Source organism: Mustela nigripes, chromosome 2 (genome assembly GCF_022355385.1).
Source record: "Mustela nigripes isolate SB6536 chromosome 2, MUSNIG.SB6536, whole genome shotgun sequence".
NCBI lineage: Eukaryota > Metazoa > Chordata > Mammalia > Carnivora > Mustelidae > Mustela > Mustela nigripes.
The window spans coordinates 111,371,113-111,388,975 of NC_081558.1; the positions used below are offsets into that span (position 1 = coordinate 111,371,113).

At 37.9% G+C, this 17,863-nt stretch overlaps 1 long non-coding RNA gene across 1 annotated transcript in view; it reads right to left on the minus strand.

Annotated features, from left to right (window-relative positions):
* Nucleotides 1-17,863, minus strand: part of LOC132011963 (uncharacterized) — a 100,724-nt gene that overhangs the window by 4,093 nt on the left and 78,768 nt on the right. Inside the window, exons 2-3 of the long non-coding RNA XR_009402471.1 lie at nucleotides 10,647-10,807; nucleotides 1,832-1,932 (exon numbers count right to left, since the gene is read on the minus strand). This is a non-coding gene — a long non-coding RNA (uncharacterized LOC132011963). The remainder of the gene's footprint in view (nucleotides 1-1,831; nucleotides 1,933-10,646; nucleotides 10,808-17,863) is intronic.

The following is a 17,863-nucleotide window of genomic DNA, read 5'->3' on the forward strand; positions in this document are numbered from 1 at the left end:
AAAACAGTTCAGATTAGGTTGTCAGTAGTAAATTTCAAGACAAAAATACCCATTTTCCTCCAATCCGTGAGACATACTATACTTAATATACCTACAACTAAGTGTTAAAAGTTATGCTCTGTAACCCTGTACTGCTAGTATTAGAACTAAAGAACTTTCAATACAGCCAATGCTTAATGCTTATATAAATGTGGATTTGTCAGCCTTTATGTAATCTGTATCATATAAAGCAGGGAATAAGAAAAGAGGTACACAATGTATGCCTTTAAAAGGCTATTTCTTAAAGCTGTTACAAGGGGATAATGGTATTTCAACTAGTTATCAGCAAACGACAATACATTCCACCACAAATGTACTCTTGTTCTTCTAGCTTTTTAGACTATGGAAAAAAAATGAGTGCTTCAGAGTTCGGGAAAAGAGAAGGGAACACTACACCTGTATTGTGGATGAACTGAAGACTTGCCTGTTCATTTTTTAAATATTATTTTCAGGTCCTTTGCTTACCAAAGGAAGCCCAATTTCACTCAAATGTTTTGAGAACTGTGTTTAAATAAATGCAAATGAAAAGAGTAAAAGGCTGGTACAACTCAGTTGACCTAGAAGATTTTGTTTTAACCTTGTTAACTTAAAGGGTTGTTTAAAATAGTTTTTAGTCCCTTGTATGGTAACCCTTGGGCTGAAATGTATTCTCTTTGCTTTTTTTTTTTTTTTTTTTTTTTTTAAATAGTTAAATTATATGTTCTGGAAAATACCTTTAAGAGGGGAGTTAGTTACTTGAGTGATTGTCTTCGTTAAGATGATAGTACAATACATGAGTCTAGTCTCCACACCTGTCCTGAGGGTGGCCAGTTCAAGTGGAAATGGAGTAGACAAGTAATTTATTAAAATCATTAAGTATGTCCTAGGTATTTTTAAAACACTTCATATATATTATTTCATTTAGTCTGTAGCAGCCATGAGATGCACCTTACCTGAAGTCAAATGACTATTAAGTGGCAATGCCAGGATCCAGATGTGGGCATATCTCCATCCAGTCTATGGGTGATGCCATTCTGCCACTACTCTAGATAATCAGATGAATAAGAGTAATGGTGATGGGGTGCCTGGCTGGCTCAGTTGGTAGAACATGCAACTCCTGATTCAAGGTAGTGAGTTCATGCCCTATGTTGGGCATGGAGCCTACTTAAAAATACATATATATGATTTATAGGCAATATTAGCAGGCCTTAATTTGTCGCACTGGGTGGTGTCTCACATGCATACCTGACTCATATACGTAAAATTCTGCATGATTGTGTTTCTAAAAATTACCTGGAACTGTGTTTGAAATTTATTGTCAACTAGTTTGAGAGTAAGACTTTGGCACCCCGGATAGTTGTAGAATGTGGTCCAGAAGGAGTTGTAGTTCTGTAGTGGTAAGGATGTACATGAAGGAACATGGTACCACTTAGAAGCTCTCTTGCTAGGGGAAAGGACAGGCCAGCACCTAAGCAGTGAGTGAGAACTGTGGACATCAGTGTAGGTCTCACTGAATGAGTTCGCCTACCAAAGACCTACCTCTCTCTCGTATTATAGTATGTGAAGTAAGAAATAGATTTCCCAGCCCTCTAATTGACTTCAAGTCTAGCGGAACTTTAGAAGGCATCCATGTCTAATTCATGTATCCCAGGAGGTGTTGCTTGCAATTAAATCATGTAAGCTATCCATTCTGCTATGGTGGTTTTTTTAAAGCTAGTGATCCATTGAGCTTTTGGATCTGGAAGCATTTTGACTTATAAATTAATACCAGGAGTGTATTACAGGCAGCAGACCTTGAAAATTTAGAGCTTACCAGGTTTGATGGGTGGAGATTCCTTTCCTATTCTGGGATAGGAAACAAGTCATCTGTTCATGTGCTCTGATAGTCATCATCTGGTGAGTCCCTTGGGTTGACTGTTGGCATACACCAATTAAGAGACAAATAATGTCAGAACCATAGGAGAGCTATTGGATAAATAAGTCTTGAAATTCTTGCCTTAAGGCAAAAAAACCTCAGATTTTTATATGCCAGTACTAACAATACATTGTTTACTGCTGCAGGCCAGGGATGATTGAAACCAAATGCAAAGTTGATTTGGAGGACTGCTGAACTAAAATAGTTAAAATTCATAATCATGCTTGGGTTTTGTGAAAGCACAAATTATTCAGGAAACGTCAGATCCCAACAATTGGTGTTAAGATTGTGGTGTTTTTTTTGTGCTTATTTTGGAGGCCCTTGAGAACCCCAAACCCTCCAAAATGGTCTTAGTTGCTTTCCTTGCATAAGGAAAGTATACCTCGGGATAAAACGAGCAGTGCCAACCCCTATTTCCTGTTAATCAGTATTTCAACTCTGCAGAGGGGCAAGGGGACAAATTAAGAACTAGGAAAAAACGTTTCACCCAGAAGTGAAATTTATTTACATTATCAAAACTAGGTAAATTTTACAGGGAAATTGATAGGAGTGTGCACACCAGCAGTTTTGTTTCAGACAACAGACCGAAATCTTACTTGATTATAATTATAAATTATAATTTTTAAAAACCTCTGGACCTTGTGAACATAGGCCTGGCACAATAGAGAATTCATAAGACATTGAACTCTTTGAAGAAGAGGCCAGAAACCCAAAATAAGAACCACCTGTGCATATGAACTTTACTAATTTTGGCAAAGGGTTGTGCAATCATTTGTGTACTTAACTATGTACAGGAGGAAAAAAAATATCCAAACTTAGCAGAAGTACTAGTTAATGAGAATGAGGGACACTTTTGTGATTAAAAAAAGAAAACAGTTGCTTGGAACTAGGTGAATAGGATTCTGTTGAAATTTATTTTGTGCTAAGTGTGGGGGAACTTAGAATCCTCCGGGGGAGAGGAGGTTCCCCCCGCACCCCAATCCTGTGTAGGTTTTAACTAGTATCCTCAACTTGGGAGGATCCTCTTAAGTTTGGGATAAAGGCCAATGGGATGCCATTGAGGACTTAAGTCATCCTGTCTCAGAATTGAGGGGTGTTGTGGTGGTGGCTTTGGCAAATAGAGAATGCAGACATTTTCCATTTCTTGTTTAGTTTTGCCAGTGTGTAGACTGGTGGACATTTTTTTAAGTGGTGATTTTAAACTGAGGTGCTAATCCAGACGAGTTTTCTGTATTGGGACAAACAGGTCACTTGGTATGTCCCTAAAATCTAAAGGTTTTTTTTTTTTTCCCCACTCTTCTGTTCAACGCTAGAAGCAATATGCATTTGCGTGGGAAGAAGAGCAATTTACCTTTCCCTCTTAAGAATTTCTGAATTCCCAAAGGTAGGCAAACTGCACCCCTTGTACTAACTCTGGCTGGTTTCCAGGGTTTTTTTTTCTTCCCCCAGCTATAACCATTCACTTAATGCATTATATATGGGTGCTTCCACATTACAATAGCAGCATTGAGTAGTTGTGACAGACCTATGACCCACAAAACTGCAAATAATGGCTGACCTCTTAAGGAAAATTTCTGCTTGTTGATAATTTTAGTCCATGGGTAACTGATCCACCTCCCTGTCCTACCGAGCCTGATTTGTAGGTGGCTCTTTACCCTCTCTGCCTGTATCACCCAGAATCAGACTTAAACATCCCAAGACCCGCTCAATGGGTCCTGATTTTTTTTTTTTTTTTTTAAATTAACATTAGTTTTCCCAGTGAGAACTGTAGTGTAAACCACTACTGTCTTGGTCTAAAAGGTAACAGAGTTCATGGGCATCTCCTAGACAATGTGTTGTGACCTCACTATATGGCTATATAGTAGCTGGATCGAAGGGTTGGTAATAAAGCAAAGCAATGAACCTGTATTTGAGTATCTGTTCACCTAGGCTAAACATTACTATCATTTTGAAGAGCCTGTCTTACTAGTAATAACCAACCTTCAGCTCCAACATGCAATAAGTAATGCTTTCAAGGAATCACTGATAGGTAGTTTGAACTCCTTGCACTGTGAAAGGGACATTAGTTTTAATTCTAAGAATTCTGGAATTGGATTTCTTTGACATGGTAATATCTGCCACACAACTTAAGTGAATCAGGGTTCTTTGGAGAAAATGGAAAGTGGGGGTGTGTGTGTGTATGTATTATATAGACACTTGTAAATATTATCAGCTATGTAATTAACACATTATCTCTACTTCCATATCTTAAACATGATGCCTTTAAAATACTTTAGAAACCTCCATTTGATTTTTTTTTAAATATACTTTTTTTTTTATTATTCATTTGACAGATCACAAGTAGGCAGGCAGACAGAGAAGGGGAAGCAGGCTCCCTGCTGAGCAGAGCCCAATGTGGGTCTCGATCCCAGGACCCTGGGATCATGACCTGAGCCAAAGGCAAAGGCTTAACCCACTGAGCCACCCAGGTGCCCCTTAATATACATTTTTTTTAAAGATACTATTTATTTGACAGGCAGAGATCACAGGCAGAGAGAGAGGTGGAAGCAGGCTCCCTGCTGAGCAGAGAGCCTGATGTGGGACTCCATCCCAGAATCCTGAGGTCATGACCAGAGCCGAAGGCAGAGGCTTTAAACCACTGAGTCACCCAGGCCGCCCCCATTTGAGAGTTTCTGTTATTTAGACTCTTGTTACCAGAAACTAATGTAATCTATAAATTTCTGTTCTCCCATTCTTAAATTCTAAAATGGACTTAAGTTCTAAAGTGTATGAACCTTTTTAAGGCTCAGGAATGTTCCAATACATATCACTAAGTTATTTTCCAGAAGAATTTTAACAAATCTACCCTTCCCCCAGCAAATAAAATCCCTAAACCCTTAGTTGTCTTATACAGTTAAGTATAATCATCCTGGAAGCTTTTCAAATTTGATAGGTAAAAGCACCTCTGAAGTCTTAGAAATTGGGTTACCTGGAATGAACAGTCTGCTTTTTTTGTGGTTCTTAAAGTTTAATTCTTACAGTACATCAAGACAGGCAATACTGGACACAGCACAACTGTCATCCAGTATCCATTCCATTCACTGCTGCTGCTTACTCCCCACTATAAGATGTGGTGCTGGAATTACACCATAAATATTTTCATTTCATAGGAAAATCACTGTGTTAGAATGAATTTATTAAGAGCTTTAAGCAGTAAACACAAATGCTGTTTTAACCTTATGTGCAGTTTAACTTCACAGACTAGATTTCTCTTTAGTATGACATTTGAGAGAAACGAGGTGAAAGTAGCCATAGGGATACCTGGGGAAGGTATATTGGTGGACGAAGTTCCTTGGTTTAGTCAGATCTAAGGCATACCAGGGAAGTCCATGTTGAGTAGAGATTAAGTGGGAGAGCCATATCAACTTGTGATTTTTGTAGATACTAAGGAAAATTGGGCTTTTACTGGTGATGGCATGAAGAACCGTTGGGAGTGTTCAGTGGAGGAGTGAGCTGATAGCTCAATTCCAGAGTGCCAGTCAGTGAGTAATGAAAAGAATGAGGTCTTCACTGGGAAAGACAGGTACATATGGAGGTGATTTTGTTAAAGATGATCTGTTAGATATATTTGTAAAGCTTTGACATTCCAGAAGAGAGCCACTGGCTAGACTGAAAAGAGCTGGAGTCATGGGACAGTAGTATTCCTGGGCTTATGATCATGGTTACAGAAGTGATTGTAAGCCATAAGACCAGTATATGAAAGAATTCTGAAAACCATCTATACTTACGGAGACTGAGTAGGTCTCAGAATTTAGTACAGACAGGTCTCATGACCGAATACAAACATTGTTATACTTAACTTGCCAACCTTCTCAACCTGTGGAGTCCTTCAGATACCCTCAAGGGTACCTAGTCACCTGTTGCTGCATAATAACCCATAGAAACTCAGAGGCATACACTTAAGTTTTGCTGCTAATCTCAGCCAGGTTCCCATTTGCAGGACAGCTGGTGTTCATGGAGACTTGCAGTGGCAGAGATGGGTTGGCTTAACACTAGGTGTGTGGGTCTGTTCCACATCTCAGCCTCCTTGGAAAAGTGGGCAAGCTGGCACATACTCCTCTCATGATCACAGAAACACAGGATCAATCACCCAAGTACATTTCAAGCTTCTGCTTGTCCGTTAACTTTCCAAGGCAAAAGCAAGTCACAGGGCCAAAGAAAAAAGCCAGGATGAGGAAATAACACTTAGTTTGGGGATTGCAGAGTTAACATGCAATGGGCACAGATAACAAGAGTCAATAAGTCTACCATACAGAGTTTTCCATTGTTGGGTTGGGTGTGTCAATTTTCTCAGCTTCTCTGGAGGCAGCCTGTCCAAGATACCAATAAGTTTTGCTGGGAAGCAGAGACTACCTAACACTGAAGATGCAGAAAATTCTAGGTACTTTAGCCCACCCTTTTCTGCTTATAGTGCATAAGCCTGTGACAGGCTTGGTCAATCAGATGCATCCAAACTTGACATCCCTAACCAGTAACCCTAAAAAATAAGTATAGTAGAGTATCTATTCAAGTGGATGGAGTGGCTAAGAGTGCTTCAAAGATGTGGGGCAGGAGGTGGGGTGGAGGGGGAAGGGTGAAGCTGTGAGTGGACAGTGCTTCAAGCTTCAGTAGCCAGATTGCTCGTCTCTTGTCAGCAGCAATGGCGCAAGCTACGGTTTGGCAGTGGCAATGACCACACTGAACTGACTGTGATGTAACTTTGGCTGTTAAACTTCCTCCCAAGCCTGGTTCCTCCCTTCTTCCTCCAGAATCTGCAGACTACCAAATGGTCTTATTTTAAAAATAACATTAAAAAACAAGCTCCTTTTCTGATTAAATCAGTTGGCATTTTCTATTTTTTACAACCAGGTATTTTCACTGATAATACTCAGTTGGGACACCTAACCGGTAGCCATCTCTGGACTCAATCCCTATCCGTTCTTCAGTCCCTTCTTCACTCAACAATGAGAGTGAATGTCTTGAAATGTAAATGGAAATCAGATCACATCACTCTGCTTTGAAACGTGCCTCCCTCAAACCTTGTCATGACCTCATCACGTTGCCTGTCTGACATGAAAAGAAAAAAGATAATGAAATCTTTTGATGGGATTCCTGTTGCCATATTTAGACATAAACTCAAACTCTTAGTAGCCTGCCAGAACATTATTCAGCCAAGCCCCTAACCCACCAGGTCTCTCCAACCTACTCTTGGAACTGTCTTTGAAATACAAGAAGCAGGAGCTTCCTGGTTTTAAGAACAAGCAGCAGAACCTCTAACAGTAAGTCACTTGGGAATAAAAGGAAAGAAAGGAGAGGAGGTAAGATGGAGACAGATCTTTCAAACTAGGTACCTCACAATGGGACTTCGGAGGCTTGGGGCCTATTTCTTATTCCTTATTTTGCTTACTGCCTGCTTGGCCTTTGTAATTAGAGTAGAGTTTGTTTTGAAATAATGCTTTAAGAAGCAAGCAGCCTAAATTTTTTAAACAATTTAATAGGATGACATATCCAAGAGCTATGAGACAACTACAAGAGGTATAACTTATACAGAATGGTAATACCAAAAAGAAGAACGGAAGGAACAGAAGAAATACTTCTGAAACAACAGTAGTTAAGAGTTTCTCCGACTGCTGTATCGGACTGCTGTAGACTGTTCCCCCGCCCAAGTTCATATTGAAACCTAATCTCTAATGTCATGTTACTTGGAGGTTGGGCCTTTGGGAACCAATCTGGTCATAAGGATGGGACCCTCATGAATGGGATGGCTTCTCTTATAAAAGAGAGCCCGAGAGCTCCCCTTGCTCTTTGTAGTATGTTAGCACACAGCCAAAAGACAAAATGACTATCAGGGAGTGGATTCTCACTAGATCCTGCATCTGACAGCATCTTGATCTTGGATTGCCCAGCCTCAAGAACTGTGAGAAATAACACTTCTCTAGTTTATAAGCCACCTAGTTTATTCTGATAGAGCCACCCAAACAGACTATGACACCAAACTATGAACCCAGGAAACTCTGATCACACCAAACAGGATAAATGCCAAACAAACCCTAAACAATAACAAAACTATACCTACGCCTACCATTTTCCAACTACAGATAATCAAAGATGGAGGGAAAAAAATCTGAAGAAGCCAGAGGAAAAACCTTACTTACAGAGTAGCAAAGATAGGAATTACATCTCAGTTCTCAGAAACAATAAAAGCAAGAAGAGAAGAATGTGAGATTTAAAATATTTAAAATAAGTTATTTCTTTTAAAGAAGATAAAACAATCCTCAGTGTATGTGCCTAACAACAAAGCATCAAAATATCTGAAGCAAAAACTGCTAGAACTGCAAGGAGAAAGGGATGTCTCCAATAGTAGATATGGAGACTTCAGCTCCCCTCTATCAGAGTGGGCAGACAAAGCAAGCAGAAAATCAGTAAGGTTGTAGTTGACTTCAACAATAACATCAATAAATGGGATCTAATGGACATCTACAGACTAATTTATACAGCAACAGCAGAAAACATTCCTCTCAAACTCACATGAAATATTCACCTAGATGGATCACATCTGGGCCATAAAATAAACCAAAACAAATTTTAAAAAAATTAGAAATCATACAATGCCTGCTCAGACCAAGTCAGAATTAAACTAGAAATCAGTAACAGAAAGACAGCTGGAAAATCCCCAGATAATTAGAGGTTAGATGACATACTCCTAAAGAACACATGTCGAAGAAGAAATTTCAAGAGAAATTTTAAAGTATTGTTAACTAAATGAAAAAACACGACTTACCCAATTTGGGTGATGCAGTGAAAGCAGTGCTTGAAGGGAAATTTGTAGCATTGACTATATGTAGTAGAAAAGAAAAAAGGCCTAAAATTAATCATCTAAGCTCTAATTTCCTTAAGAAATTAGGAAAAGATAGCAAATTAAGTATGTGGGGAAACAAAAGAAATATAAAAAATAATAAATATAGCAAAAGCCAATGAAATTGGAGATTTTAAAAGAGAAAATTGGTGAAAACAAAGCTGATTCCTTGAAAAGATTAACAAAATTGATAAACCTCTAGTGAGGCTAAGGGAAAAAGAGGACGCAAATTGCTAATATCAGAAATGAAGAAAGGGTCTTTGCCTTATATCCCATGGGCATTTAAATGATAATGAATACTATGAACAACTCTATGCCCACAAATTTGAAAAGCTAGTTGAAGTGGACCAATTTCTGTCAAAACTCCCACAAGAAGAAACAGACAATCTGAATAACCCTATATTTATTTAAGAAGAATCAATATGAATAACCTTCCAAAACTGCACCAAACCCAGATGGATTCACTGATGAATTCTACAAAGCAGTTAAGGAAGAAATTATGCCAATTTTCTGCAATCTTTTAAAAGATAGAAGCAAAGGGAATACTTTTTAACTTATTCTAGGAGGACAGCATTACCCTAAAACCAAAATCAGACAAAAACATTACAAGAAAACTATAGCTCGGGTGCCCGGGTGGCTCAGTGGGTTAAGCCGCTGCCTTCGGCTCAGGTCATGATCTCAGGGTCCTGGGATCAAGTCCCACATCGGGCTCTCTGCTCAGCGGGGAGCCTGCTTCCCTCTCTCTCTCTCTCTGCCTGCCTCTCCATCTACTTGTGATTTCTCTCTGTCAGATAAATAAATAAAATCTTAAAAAAAAAAAAAAGAAAAGAAAACTATAGCTCAATACCTCATGAACATACATATAAAAATATTAGCAGGGTGTCTGGGTGGCTCAGTGGGTTAAAGCCTCTGCCTTCAGCTCAAGTCATGATCCCAGGGTCCTGGGATTGAGCCCTGCATCCGGCACTATGCTCAGTATGGAGCCTGCTTCCTCCTCTCTCTCTCTGCCTGCCTCTCTGCCTGCTTGTGATCTCTCTCTCTGTCAAATAGATAAAATCTTTAAAAAAAAAATTAGCAAGTCAAATCCAACAATATACTGTATACAAAGAATTTTACACCATAACCAACTGGGGTTCATCCCAGTTGCAAGACTGTTTCAACATTTAAACATCAAATAATGTAATCCATCATATCCACACAGTAAAAAAGAAAAATCACATAATCATATCAATAGATGCAGAAAAAGCATTGGAAAACTCCACAAACTCCAGCAGCCATTCATGACAAAAACTCTCAGTAAACTGGGGGGCCTAACCGGCTTAGTCAGTGGAGCATGTCACTCTTGATCTTGGGGTTCTGAGTTTGAGACCCATCTGTAGTATGGAGTTTACTTAAAATTAAAAATTAAAAAAAAAAAAAAAGCCTCTTAGTAAACTAAATGGAAGGGAATTTTCCCTGCTTGATAATCAACAAAAAAAACCTACAGCTTACATCATACTTAATGGGGAGAAACTAGAAGCTTTACCACTAAGTTCAAGAACAAGACATCATTCCCTCTCAAAATCATACTGGAAATCCTAGGATGTCCTAGCCAATAACACAAGAAAAAGAGTTTAAAAAATATGCAGATTGAGAAGGAAGAAATAAGACTGTCCTTACACAGGGGATATGATTGTCTATGTAGAAAAGCAGGGGGAAAAAAAACCCTACAAAATAAAAATTAAAAAGTGGAATAAGCAATTATAGCAACATTGCAAGATACAAAGTTAATATAGAAAAGTCAATTGTTTTCCTATATATCAGCAATTAACAAGTGGAATTTGAAATTAAAAACAATACCTTTGGGGCGCCTGGGTGGCTCAGTGGGTTAGGGCCTCTGCCTTCAGCTCTGGTCATGGTCCCGGGGTCCTGGGATCAAGCCCCGCTTCAGGCTCTCTGCTCAGCAAGGAGTCGGCTTCTCTTCCTCTCTCTCTGCCTCTCCGCCTACTTGTGATCTCTGTCTGTCAGATAAATAAATAAAAATCTTTAAAAATAATACCTTTACACTAACAAAAGAAATGAAATGATTAGGTATAAATCTAACAAATTATATAGAAGATGTATGAGGAACACTAAAAAAACCTGATGAATAAAATCCCAAGAATAAATAAATGAAGAGGTCTTTCCTGTTCATGGATAGAAAGACTCAATATTGTCATAACATTGATTATTTCCAACTTGATATGGATTCAATGCTGTCTATAGAAATAGAAATCTCTGCAAGTTATTTTGTGGATATTGAGAAGTTGATTCTAAAGTTGATATGAAGAGTCAAAAGAACCAAAATGATCAACAAAATACTGAAGGGAAAAAAAAGTTGGACTTCAAGACATACTAAAAGTTACAGTAATCAAGACAATGCAATACTGGAAAAAGAACAAACAGATCAACAAAACAGAACAGAGAGCCCAGAAATAGACCCATATAGTTAATTGATCTTTAACAAAGGAGCAGAGGAAATACAAAAGAGAAAATACAGTCTTCTCAATAAATGATGCTGGAACAACTGGACATCTACATACAAAAAGGGAAAAAAAAGAATGTAGATACTGACCTTATGCCTTTTACAATTAACTCAAACTGAATTAGAGACCTATATGTAAAATACAAAACTATAAAACTCCTAGAAAATAACAGAGAAGAAAACCTACATGATCTTGTATATGGTGATGATTCTTCAGATATAATACCAAAGAAGCAATCCATGAAAGAAATAATTGATAAACTAGATTTCATTACATTTAAAAACCTCTACTTTATGGATGACAATGTCAAGAGAATGAAAAGACAAGCTACAGACTGGGATAAAATATTTGTAGAAGATCTATCTGGTTAAGGATTGTTATCCAAAATATACAAAAAACTCCTTTTTTTTTTTTTTTTTTAAGTAAACTCTTCATAGAACCCAATGTGGTGTTCACACTTACAATCCCAAGATCAAGAGTCATGTGCTCTGCTGACTGAGCCAGCCAGGCACCCCTACAAAAAAACTCCCATGCAGCAATACATAAATGAACAACCTGTTTAAAACATGTACCAAGAAAAAAAAAAATGAGCCAAAGACTTTAGCAGACACCTTCAACAAAAAGATACACAGAAGTTAAATGGGCTTTTGAAAGAAAGCATATGAAAAGATGCTCTACATCATATGTCACCAGGATATGCAAATTGAAATGAGATACGTATTAGAATGTTCAAAATCCAGAACACTGACAATATCAAATGCTGATGAAAATGTGAAGCAACAGGAACTCTCATTCACTACTGGTGGGAATACAAAATGAGTCAGCCACTTTGGAAAACAATTCAACAGCTTCTTGGAAAACTGAACAACCTCTAAAACTGAACCACATGATCCAGCAGACTCCTTGGTCTTTTTACCCAAAGAAGTTGAAGATTTAGGGGTACCTTGTGGCCCAGTCAGTTGGGCATCTGCCTTCAGCTCAGACATGGGACCATACCCCATGTTGGGCTCCCTGCTCATGGGGAGCTTGCTTCTCCTTTCCTTCCCTATGCTCATGCACTCTCACACGCTCTCTCTCCCTCTCTCTCATATAAATAAAATCTTTAAAAAAAAAAAGAAGTTGAAATTTATGTCCACACAAGAGCCTTCACAGATGTTTATAGCAGCTTTATTCATAATTCCCAGAAGTTAGAATCAACCAAAATGTTCCTCACTGAGTGAATGGATCAAATATGGTACAACCAGAAAATGGAATATTATTCAGCACTAAAATTGCCAAGTCATCAAGCCTTGACAAGATCAAAGAAATTGGGGCACCTGGGTGGCTCAGTCAGTTCAGTTAAGCATCTGCCTTCAGCTTAGGTAATGATCTCAGGGTCCTAGGCTTGAGCTCCTCATCGGGCTCCCTGCTCAGCAGGAAGTCTGCTTCTCCCTCTCCCTGTGCCCCTAACCCCCTACTTGTGCATGCTCTCTCTCTCTCTCTCTTAAATAAGTAATCATCTAAAAAAATTTTTAATTAGGTCTTAAAATAAAAATCCAAAGACAAGAGTTATGCACAAACCAACAATTCCACTCTTAGTTATTTACCCAAGGTAACTGAAAATATATGTTCACACAAAAACTTATACATGAATGTTCGTAGTAGCACTATTCATAATAGCCAAAAAGTAGAAACAGCTCAAGCGACCCTCAGCTCCTGAATGGATAAATGTGACATGTCTATATAATAGGATATTTAGCAGAAAAAAGAAATGGAATACTGTCATGTGCTACAACATGAATAATTCTTCTATACATTTTGATAAATGCAATAATCCAGTCAAAAAAGAACATAGGTTGTATAATTGATATAAAATGTACAGGACAGGCAATTTTATACACAGAAAAAGTAGATTAGTGGTTTTCTAGGGTTGGGAATTTGCAGAAGGAATAGGGAGTGGCTGGCTGTAGGTATGGGGTTTCCTTTAAGGATGATGAAAATATTCGAAAACTGATTGCGGTGATAGTTGCATAACTTTGTGAATACACTAAAGGTGTTGAGTTGTACTTTTTATCTTAATAAAGCCGTCAAATTCTAGTCACTGAAAGGCAGTATTAAAAGAGTGAAAAGGCAAGTCACTCTGACAGTGTTGCCACATCTAACAGAACTTCTAATCAGAATACGTAGAAAAGAGCAGACAACCTGTGGAAGCCAGCTCCTCCAAAGCACCCCCACTGGTCTTTGCTTCCTGGTAGTCACACCCCCATTTAGTTAGTCCTCTCACATACTGGACTAGACAGACTTAGGCAACCAAGAATGTTACAAACATGACACAATCTAATTTCAAATTCAGGGTCAGAAAAGACATGGAAGCTTCTACGTTACTCTCACCTGGGTCACTTGCTCTGGGCAAGGCCAGTAACAGTGTTGTGAGAAGTGTCAAGTCACCCTATGAGAGCCAATGTGGCAAGGAACTGTGTCCTCCTGCCAACAGCCAGCACCACCTTACCAGCCACGTGAGTAAGCCATCTTGGAAGTGGATCCTCCAAACCTGCTCAAGCTTGTAGAAGACTGCAGCCCTAGTTAACCTCTTGAGTGCAACTTCAAAAGAAACCCCAACCCAGAAGCACCCATCTCATCCATTCCAGAATTCCTGACTCTCAGAAACCAAGATAAGAAAGGTTCACTGGGGTTTTAGGTCAGTATGTCTTGAGGTAATTTGTTACTCAGAATAGATTATATACAACTCAATTTTCTAAAAAATGGACAAAATCTTGAACAGAAATTTCATGTTAAAAAAAGGATCTAGGGGTGCCTGGGTGGTCCAGTCAGGCACCGACCTCTTGGTTTCAGCTCAGGTCATGATCTCAGGGTTGGGGCTCCACGCACAGCACAGAGTCAGCTTGGGATTCTCTCCACTTCCCTCTACCGCTCCTGCTTGTGCATGCTTTCTCTCTCAAGTAAATAAATCTTTTAAAATTTTATTTAAAAAAAAAAAAGGATATGCAGGGATGACTGACTGGCTCTGTCAGTGGAGTGTGTGACTCTTGATCTCAGGGTTGTGTGTCTGAGCCTCACATTTGGTGCACATAACTTAAAATACTTTTTTTTTAAAGATTTTATTTATTTGACAGAGATCACAAGTAGGCAGACAGGCAAGCAGAGAGAGAGGAGGAAGCAGGCTCCCTGCCGAGCAGAAAGCCCAATGCAGGGCTCCATCCCAGGACCTGGGATCAAGACCTGAGGCAAAGGCAGAGGCTTTAATCCACTGAGCCACCCAGATGCCCCTTAAAATACTTTTTAAGAAAGGATATGCAAATATATAATAAGCTTAGTGGGGGAAATTCATATTAAAGCTGCAGTGAAATATTGCTACATACCCACGAAAATGACTAAAATTTCAAAATTGACGACAACCAGTGTTGATGAGGATGTGAAATAACTAGAACTTTCATACATTGCAGGTGGAAGTTTCCATTGGTACAGCCACTTTGAAAAATGATTTGACAATATGTTTTAAAGCTAAATATGTATAACCTTATGACCTAGAAATTTCACTCCTGATTATATTTTCCTGAAAACTGAGTGCTTTTAACTATAATAAACATAAACAGGAATATTCTTAGATTTATCAGTAATAGACTCCAACGGGCAACAACTCAAAGGTCTTTCAATAGCAAAGTAATGAACAAACTGTGGTATATTTATACAGTGGAATACTATGCAGCAACAAAAATAATCACCAACTGCTACATTGATTACATGGATGAATCAAACAGGCTTAATACTGTTGAAAGAAATAAACCAGAAAAAAAAAGAGTACATACTGTATGACTCCACTGATACGAAGTTGAAAACCAACAAAACAAACTGTTGTTGATAGAAATTGAAAGAGTGATTTCTCCTTATGGGGTTGTATTGCCTAGAAAGCGTCATGTGGGAGTCTTTTGTGTCACTAGAATATTCCATATCTTGATCTGGATGTGATTACAGGAGTGTAATCAGATACAAATTCATTAAGTTGTATAACCAAGTTCTATATACATCTCACTAAGTTATACCTCAATTAAAAAATGAAACTGAAATGGGGGGATTTATATAAAAGATAAACCACACAGGAAACAGAAGAAAATATTTAAAAATTATCACTAACAATCTCTGCATAGTAAGATAAAATATTATAGCTATGGATAAGAGTACCTAAAACCAAGAACAATTCACAAGATAGAACTCTTCAAAATTAAAAACATGACGGGCAGAATAGAAGTTCAACAAAAGGCTAAAAGGTAAAGATGAAGAAAACTCCCAGAAAGTATAATACAAAAACCAAAGAAGTGGAAAGTATGAGTGAAAAGAAGAAATTAAGAGTATTTCAGGAGATGGGGAATACTAGAATTTGCCAAAAGAGAGACCAGAGGATATGGAGGGGATAAAATTATTTAAGGTAGGATACAAATAAATTTCCCAGAACTGCAGCAACAACTCTCTATATTGAAAATGCCCATTGAGTACGCAGCACACAAATCCACATCACAAAAGTTAAGGAATACTAAAGAAAACCATAAAAGCATGGAGTGGGACAGAAGGAGATGAACAGAGAGAAGCAGAGAGGGAGATGATAGAGACAGAAACAGAGAAAACACAGGTCCCATTAGAGGAACTAGATAAGGGGGCACCTGGCTGGCTCAGTCTGTGGAGCACATGACTCCTGGTCTTGGGGTCTTGAGTTTGAGGCCCACATTGGGCACAGAGGTTACTTAAAAATAATTTTTTAAAAATCCCAAAGAACCAGATAACATAATCAGAATAGCATGGAAGTTTTCAAGAGCAACACTGGATGTTAGAAAAGAGTGGAGAGATGCCTTTAATTCTGAAGAAAACTTATTTTCAACATAAAAACCTATACCCACTTAAGATTGAGGATTGAATATTTCCAAGTATGCAAAGACTCTTCTTATTTGAAAAAAATATATTTTTAATTTTTTCCCAGGAACCTGGTTGGCTCAGTTGGTGGAGCATGCAATTCTTGATCTTAGGGTTGTGAGTTTGAGCCCCACGTTGGGTTAGGATTACTTAAAAAAAAAAAAAAAACTTTAAAAATATATTTTTTTCCTACATGATTTTTAAGGAATCTCCTAAAAGATGGGCTTTGGCAAAACTAGGGCATAACTTAGGAATGTAGAAGGATTAAGATCCAAGAGACTGAGCACTCCAGCCAGAAAAGCAGCCACGGTAAGCCCCATATGATGGTTGTGTGCCCAGCCTAGAGATGCCCAAGTCTACAATGGAGGGAAGTCTCTATGGGAAAATGAAATCGTGTATTTTGCATCCAGAAAAATATTGAGAGGCTTTAACAGATTTGTTGTTTTCCCAAATAGTTGGAGGAAGTTTTGTTACATGCCCATGTAAAACTCTGAAAATGAAATGATAAAATGATTTTCAACCCTAGGATAAAAAACAAAATCTGTAAGAGATAAGAAAGCCGTTCATTCCATTTATCAAGAGAATATAATAATTGCATATTTTATACACACACACACATATCTCCAACATCAGAACACCTAAGTATATAAATCAAATAGTAATAAAATTGAAGAGAAAAATAGACATCAATGCAATAATAGTAGGAGGGTTCAATAACCCATGTTCATCAACAGAGCGATCATCTAGACAGAAAAGCAATAGAGAAGCATTGGACTTAAACCATACTTTAGGCTAAACGAACATAAAAGAAAATTCCATGCAATAGCATATTGCATGGAATACATACTGGAATACATATGCTTCTTGACGAATTTCATTCATTCATTCGTAGATCTTACTCTCTACACCCAACACGGGGCTCAAACTTACAACCCGAGATCGAGAGTTGCATGCTCTACCAACTGAGCCAGCCAGGTGCTCCAAGTCTTGACAAATTTTAAAAGACTGAAAAGCATATTGAGTATCTTTCCAACCACAACTGGTGTGAAACTAAAAATCAATAACAGGAGGAAAAGTGGGAATGTTAAATATATATAAAAATTAGATAACACAGTCCTGAAAACCCAATGGGTCAAATAAGAAATCACAAGGAAATTTTTAAAATATCTTGAGACAAACAAAAATGGAAACACAATATATCAAAACTTAAGGAATGTAACAAAATTTGTTCTAAGTTGGAACTTTATAACAAATGCCTACATTAAGAAAAAAGAATTGTATCAAGTAAATATTGTAACTCTACATCTCAAGGAATTAGAAAAAGAACAACTAAGCCCAAAGTGAGCAGAAGGAAGGAAATAACAAAGGCGAGAGCAGAAATAAATGAAATAGGCACCAGAAAAACAATAGAAAATATCAATAAAACCAAGAGGATGCCTTTTTGAAAAAAAAAAAAGACAAAGCTTTAACTAGACTAGGAAAAAAGAGGACTCAAATAAATGAAATAGAAAATGAAAGATAAGACATTACAAGTGATACCACATAAATCCAAAGGACAAGAAACTACTATGCATAATTATATGTCCACAAATTGGATAGCCTAGAGGAAATAAATTCCTAGAAACATACAGTCTACCCAGACTGAATCAT